This window comes from Propithecus coquereli, unplaced genomic scaffold (genome assembly GCF_000956105.1).
Source record: "Propithecus coquereli isolate 6110/MARCELLA unplaced genomic scaffold, Pcoq_1.0 Scaffold39, whole genome shotgun sequence".
NCBI lineage: Eukaryota > Metazoa > Chordata > Mammalia > Primates > Indriidae > Propithecus > Propithecus coquereli.
The window spans coordinates 4,388,790-4,396,544 of NW_012149618.1; the positions used below are offsets into that span (position 1 = coordinate 4,388,790).

The 7,755-nt window shown below is 43.3% G+C and overlaps 1 protein-coding gene across 1 annotated transcript in view; it reads left to right on the top strand.

Moving 5' to 3' along the window:
* The first annotated feature begins 5,670 nt into the window (after positions 1 to 5,670).
* Positions 5,671 to 7,755, top strand: part of SPDYA (speedy/RINGO cell cycle regulator family member A) — a 32,974-nt gene continuing 30,889 nt past the window's right edge. The window contains exon 1 of the mRNA XM_012652513.1: positions 5,671 to 5,756. The gene's annotated coding sequence lies outside the window, so the exon portion shown is untranslated. The remainder of the gene's footprint in view (positions 5,757 to 7,755) is intronic.

Genomic DNA, 7,755 nt, shown 5'->3' on the forward strand with positions numbered 1-7,755 from the left:
AAAAGTGTATTATATCGAGCCAAGGAACTGAAATACATCTGTTTGTAAGTTCAGGTATATTCCTTTTGTATCCATGGCAACCATAACTTTTGAACCAAAAGAAATTTTTTTTAAGGATCTTTATGCTAAAAATGTGTTCAGAGAAGGAAGATGGTCAGGCTGCATCTGCTATTGATGTCCAGTCTAATTCATCACCTCTTTTCCTTGTGAGTCCATGCCTGAATCAAAGCTGCACCTGAGAAGACACTTAATATAAGCATCCACTTAGAAATAGGTTGTCCCTTTGGCTAACGTTTTATGATTTCTTAATGTTTTATGATTTCCCGAAACAGCTAAAAAGTGGTTAGAAGAATTTTAAAGGGACAGCATACCTGGCAAAATGAACAAGTAGTTAAATATGAAACAGTTTCCATATAAGTATACATCTGGAGTTTTATTATCTTTATTCTCTTTGTAATGTTTCAACAGAAGTGAAATTTAAATACAGTGGAACAACTTTGATCTGTTAAAATTGGATTTTACCTATATATTTGAATGCCAGAATTTCTAAAGAAATCCCCAGATTAGGAAATTTTAAAAATCAAAGCTCATTTCCTTCAACCACCACTTAATACAATGGTCGACATAGACCATCACCTTTTGAAATTTCTCATTGTAATTTACTTTCTCATTCATGTTGCCAGTGTTTTATTAAATCTTAGTTTTACAAAAATGACTATAAATCATTGCTTTGCTGCTTTCCTCTTAGGGATCTTTGCCAGCTAATGCTGTTATAAAATCTTACTTGTAACACCACATTGTTTTGGGTACCTATAGGGTGGAAGATTGCAAGTGAGCTGGGGTGTTGGGGTGGGAGTGAGGAGGCTCTGTGCGTGAGAGACAGTTAGAGAACACAGGCTGTCTGAGGCTCATAGGTTCAGCATCCCTTTTAAAAAGGTAGGAATCTAAGGTCTGTTCCTGAGTCTTTCAATCAAGCCTGCCCTGTGATCACCAAATAAGATGTGTATTAATTTTTACAGCTGCCTCATCTGAGTAATTCAATAGATTTACAGGCCAAAATTCTTCCCCCCAAAGCAGTGACATCACAGCATAACATCTGGAACATTCACAGATTATTGTACAAATTTATTAAAAGACAGTAGTTTATGGTCTGTCATATATAAACATTTATTGACAAAGTCACAAAGACAAAAAATATAACAGGAAAAAATTTGTCTAGAGGAGCCTTATGTAACAAGTTTACTTTGAACTAATTTTTTTTTTTTTTTTTTTTATGAGACAGAGTCTCACTGTGTTGCCTGGGCTAGAGTGCCATGGCGTCATCCTAGCTCATAGCAACCTCAAACTCCTGGGCTCAAGCGATCCTACTGCCTCGGCCTCCCGAGTAGCTGGGACTACAGGCACGCACCACCATGCCTGGCTAATTTTTTCTATATATTTTTTAGTTGTCCAGATAATTTCTTTCTATTTTTTTTAGTAGAGACAGGGGTCTCGCTCTTGCTCAGGCTGGTCTCGAACTCCTGAGCTCAAACAATCCGCCCGCCTTGGCCTCCCAGAGAGCTAGGATTACAGGCGTGAGCCACCCCGCCCGGCCTGAACTAATTTTGAAGTAAGTCTTAAACATCCCAGTACATTGTTTGAAAAAGAGCTGAGGAAACAAAACTGGATTATTGAAGCTTTTTATGTTAGGCAACCTCCAATATATAACTTTCAAACTTGTAATTGGCACAGCATCTGACAATGCTGGCACTTACCACCAGGTACTGACAAACTGACATCTGTCTACTATTCTTAGTTAAACATGAACTTTGTCTAACTCTTAGTTTAATAAGGATTCCTGAGAAGGTGAATGTGAAGGGTCTAGTCATTTGAGAAATCTTATGTTTCATAGAACTCATGAAACTACTCAATTTACCAAATTAAAAATTAATAAGCTACTTTAGAAAATCTTGTGTGAGGCCCAGGGTCCAAATCTCAGCACATACAACTTACATGGTATATGACTTCAGTAAGTTGTTTTAGGAACACAAATCTGTCTCCCAGGATAATTGTCACAGGTTTTGTAGCCCATCTCTGACTAAAGCCTGGTAACTCCACTGAAATTAATTCAATTAATTAATCATACCAAAGATGTGGTTAAAATCTGTTACTGGCCAAGTGCAGTGGTTCATGCCTATAATCCTAGCACCGGGAGGCAGAGACGGCAGGAGGATCGCTTGAGGTCAGGAGTTTGAGACCAGCCTTAGCAACAGTGAGACCCTGTCTCTACAAAAAACAGAAAATTAGCTGGGCATGATGGTGCGCGCCTATGGTCCCAGCTACTTGGGAGGCTGAAGCAGGAGGATCACTTGGAGCCCAGGAGTTCGAGGTTGCAGTGAGCTGTGATGACACCGCTGCACTATAGCCTTGGCAACAGAGCAAGATTCTGCCTCAAAAAAAAAATCTTTGTTACTGTTCTGTAGAACTTGTTTTGAGTGGAATACCCTAATCTTCTAACAAGTGAGTTCCCTAGACTGTGGGTATGCTCACGGACCGATTAACACAAATTGTAATCCATTCCATCTTTAATAGAGCATCAGTTATTCCTTAGATCCAATAGGATGTTGGATGTTCTTTCAAAACTTTGTTATATTTGGCCCTAACAGTCTTTAGGTCTAGATCAGTCTCGTGTCACTAGAATGTAAGCTCTTATGGGCAGGGATTTTTTTCTCTTTTGTTCACTGATGTTGTAATATCTTCTCATCCTAGAGTGGTGCCTGACACATAACAGGCATGCCAATATTTGTTTAATAAATGGCAAGTCAGTTTCAAAAATGACTACTTGTATTACTATTTTGACACCTTGACCTTTTGAAGAAATTTGCCACAAAAAATACAGTTCCAGTTATTTATCCTGATGTAACTGCTTTTGTTTCTTACGGCAAGAATGCTGGAGTAGTCTCAGGGGAAATATACTGCCAAAATAAATGGTTCATTGCCAAAACTCTGGTCCTTATTTTGTAAAATGTTGGTAAGTATAAGAAGTCAAAGTGTTCAGTTACTTGAAGGAACATTTTGCAGCTAGTACCTGACAGACCCATTTGAGCACGTTCATACAGCTAATAAAATGGTAGTGCCTGAATGCAAACAGGTCTGTGATTCTAAAGTACCTTCACCTGCTCTCTCTACACACCAACAGTAATGTTAACTGAAGAAAATGACAAGGTTCGTAAATTTGAAAAGGAGAGCTTTATTTCTCATAAAGGGTTGCATGCAGCCTGTGGGTGGCCATTTCAACAGGCTGGAAAACAGAGCCCTGGCCAGAAGCCAGGGACCTGTGCTTCAAGGCAGGGACAATGGGAATGGAAATTTATAATGAGAAACAGGCATTCGCAGTCAAGGTTTAGGCCCCTTTACGTGGTCCATATTCAGAAAGTAGCTGCCCTCTGGTGTCAAAAGGTAAAGCAGAGGACATGAAAACCCTCTCTGCGTGCTCCATAGATTGGTTAAAACCACTCCATGGTTGGTGGTCTCTTATTTGAAAAATAAGGAGGGTATATCAGATGATGAGATTGGTTTTGGGTTTAGTCCTTAAAGAAAAAAGCCTGATGGCCGTTAGCAAGGGAGGGGGTATAAAGAGACCTGTCTGACCTCCCAACCTGTCATGGCTGGGAACTCAGCTTTAAGGTTTCTCTGGGGTCCCCTTGACCAAGAAGGTGTCCATTCAGTCAGCAGAGGCTTAGGATTTTATTTTAGTTCTCAGTAAAAAGACTCAGGAATGAGAACACTCATGAAGGCCTCACTGGTAGTAACCTTTAACTTGAAACTGAAACTTAACCAATAAGCTGCTTCCCTAGTAATTTTCTGAACATTATGTGTATTTGCTGACTTTTATATGCCAATTTTACATAATACAAATTCCTTTGTGCAGATTGTGGGATCCTAAGGAATATCTTCTCTTAGCTACTTTTCCTTTGCGTTGTATGGCTATATGCATTTTCCCCATGGCAGAACTCACTGTGCCTTGTTCAGTTATTTGTGTCAGTGTCTGTCTTAGAAAGTTCTAGAAGGGTAATGCCATGTTGTATTCATCATTGTGCTACTTTTCTTGCCTCCTGTTTTCTAAGTACTTTCCATGTAGTGGACATTAATTGTTCAGTAAATATACTCAAAGCTGGAAATTAGTGATCACAGGAAACCCTGACAACTTGCAAAATAGACAGGGAGGGGGAGAAATCAGGAAGGATCCTCAGGAAAAGCCAAAGGAATAAAGCTTGAAGCAGCCTGAACATTTTCACAACCAGTTGATGCTTCTTCCCCTATTCCCCCATTTAAGAGCCACAGAGGAAGAGTCAAAGGCATTCGTAAGAAAAAATTTAGTTCCCAGATTGCCCCCTCTTTTATTGGTAGGTGATTTCGCCACTACCTTTCTGTGTGGGAGTCAAGGAAAGAAGGGAACTCCACGGAGTTGCTGATTAAGGAACTAATTGCTGGGAAGTACAAATAGGCAAGGCCAAATTGCTTTTCAAGTGTTATCATGATAGTAGCCAAAAAATCTGAAAGCAATCCAAATATCAAAATGATTTAAATATGGTCTATCCACTCTGGAATGTTATGTAGTCATCGAAAATGTTTAGAAAGGCTGTAACAACAGGAAAAGTCGTGATATGCTAACAGAAAGAAAAGCAGGTTATACATTAGATAGAAGGGGTGAAGAGGAAAGAGTGTCGGGGAAAAAATAAAAAGCTGTGAAGAATCCTTTTTATTCATTCAGCAAGCATTTATTAAGCACCTCTGTACTACATCCCAGGCACCTGGCCAAGTGCTAAGATGAAGCCAAAAAGATTCCTAGCTGGGCGTGGTGGCTCACACCTATAATCCTAGCACTTTGGGAAGCTGAGGCGGGAGGATCACTTGATGCCAGGAGTTCGAGACCAGCCCGAGCAACATACTGAGACACCCTCATCCCCATCTACACAAAAAAGAAAAATTGGCGGGCATTTTTAGCGCGAGTAGCCCCAGCTACTCTGGAGGCTGAGATGTGAGGATCGCTTGAGCCCAGGAGTTCAAGGCTGCAGTGAACTATGATGACGTCACTGCACTCCAGCCTGGGCGACTGTGCAAGACCCCCGAGAAAAAATTTAAAAATCTTGCTGTAGATGTAACAACAACAGAATAATATTACCCCCGCTCCTCACAAAAAGCTACGGTAGTCACACGTTTTTTTGTTTGTTTAAGCGAGCTCTTCTATACAATGATTTCAACATCGCTGTAACTCTGGGTACATTATCAGCTCCGAAGTCTGCGCTTCCCGGAAGCGGCCGGAGTGCCTGGGGACGCGGGGGTCCGAAGCCTCAGCCCTGCAGGGCCTCACCAGGGTCTAGTTGGAGGGAATATAAACGGACTTTGAGAGGTGTCCAAGGTTGAAAGAGGTCAAAGACGGAGGGTGTGTGAGTTTTGCCAGGACAGTGGGCCAGAGGGCGGGCACGACAGTATAACCGCAGAAGGCAGCTCCTCGCCAAGGCTCGGGCGGGTAACGAGTGGGGTGGGGGTGGGGTGGGGCGCGGGCGCGCGCTTCCCGGCCAGCCCCGCCCCAGCGGCCGGCTCTGCGCGCTGATTGGCCCCGCTGGCCGCGCGCTCCGGGCTAGGGGTTGGCGGAAGGTGTGCGAGCGGCGGAGTGGCCGAGCCAGTGGCGAGCAACGGTCTGAGGCCTGAGCGCTGCGGAGGCTGACTGCCGTCGGCCCGGCCCCCTCTCACCCAGGCCCGGGTTTTCGCAGGTACCTTTGTTAGCACCCGGGGTCGGGCCTCGAAGCAGAACCTCCACTTTCCCTTGTGCCTGTCCCAGGTTGCCTGTCGCTGCCAACCCCGCCGTCAGCCTTGCGTGAGAAGGTGGCGGCGTCTCGGTCCCTCGCGGGCGCCCCGGCCTCGTCCCACGCACTTCCACCCGTGAATGCCCTCAGGTGCCTTGGCGGCGACGAGCACACACCCTCCAGCTCCTTCGGCTCCGGGCTGGAGGGCCCTGCGGCAGGACTGCGAGGGGCGCGGGGCGCTTGTAGCGCAGGGGGAGGCTGGCCGTGCTGGTGGGTGGTGAGGGGAGAGGAGTGGAGACTGGTCCCCTCAGGTGGCCCCAGAGGAGCCGCGGTGGGGCGGGCCCTTCCCGCCCACCTGCCTGGAGGAGAGGCCCCTGGGGAAGAGCTCCTGCCTCCCGGCCCGCCCGCCTGCCCTTATTTGGGGGCTTGGGGGTGGTGGCCTTTTGGCTAAGCCCTGCCTCTTTCTCCTTGTGTCCTGTGAAACACAGCTCTTTTACCAAGAACACCTGCAGCGGAATGTTGCGCTCCGAGCCGCTGTATCTCCGTGCCATGGCCTTAGCCCAGTTCTCAGAATTTACGAATATTCTCTTCTTATGTGACACCCAGGACGACTGGAGGCCAACTAACCTCAGCTTTTTAAAAGTAGAGCAATTTAACGTTTAAAGACTGATAAGGCCATGCTGTGCTAAAATTGACATCTTGTCTGTTTACAAATTCTATTCTCTGACGTAAGCATATGGTTTAAAATACCAGCATCTCTATTACCAATACAATTTTCTTAACGTTTAAATTACATTTATTTAGTAGCTGCTGGGGAGGCTGAGGCGAGAGAATCTCTTGAGCCCAGAAGTTGGAGGCTGCTGTGAGCTACGATGACGCCACTTGCACTCCAGCCTGGGTGATGGAGTGAGACCTTGCCTCAAAAAATAAAAAATTGTATTTAGTAATTGAGGTGAAATTTGACTGCCTTTCATATTCAGACTCTTTCCTTCAAGGACATCCTTCCCATTAAAGAGCTAATAATATACTAATGATGCTTCTATACAGAGTTTTTGCTAAGCGTTCAGCACTGTGCTGGGTATTATCCATGCAGTTTCTTTATTGATACTACAAAATATGTGTTATTAATAATGCCTAATAGATAATTTTTATTGAGTACTTACTATGTGCCAGATGCTAAATGAACATAACTGCTTTTATCTTCTCAATATCATCAGTGAAGAAACTAAGGCTCCAGAATTTACATAGCCTAAAGTCACATAGCTAGTGAAACAGAATAAGGTCTTAAATTCAGGTCCATTCTGTTATTTTAACAGATATCCTCAACCGGTTCTGTCTCTTCTGTCTGTAGACAGGCTTAAATATCGAAACGACTTCATTTGACTACTGTCCCTTCTAGCTGCTATTTGTTTTCTTCCTTCTAATCATCACCTATTGAAAGTGTATTTGTGTGTGTGTGTGTGTACGTACATACACATTCACATCTTCTGCCTCATTTTCTAGCACATCAAGTCCTTTGATTCTGTTCAGTCTGGTTTGCATTTATTCCTACCACTTCATCATTGTATTATATGTAATGCTCATTTATTCACTAATAGGTTGGATTTCTATCAGATTTGAACTTACTGAATCAGCCGTGTCATGTAATTATTTTACAAACACCATAGCACAACCACTTGGCTGAGGTCAAAAGTGTTCTATAATCATTAGATGATTAATTAAATGAGAAAATATCTTTACAACATCAAAATTGTGGAGATTTGATAATAGCCCCAGCAAAGCTTCCAGAAATTTTGTCAGACTATTTTTCCTAAATTTGCTGTTATTATTTTTTTAATACTTAGATCCTACTGGTTGTGGTAGAAAAAAACTGCTGTAATCATTTTAATAAGGATTCTTTTTTTAAAAAAAAAGAGTTATTTTGGCCGGGCGTGGTGGCTCACGCCTGTAATCCTAGCTCTCTGGG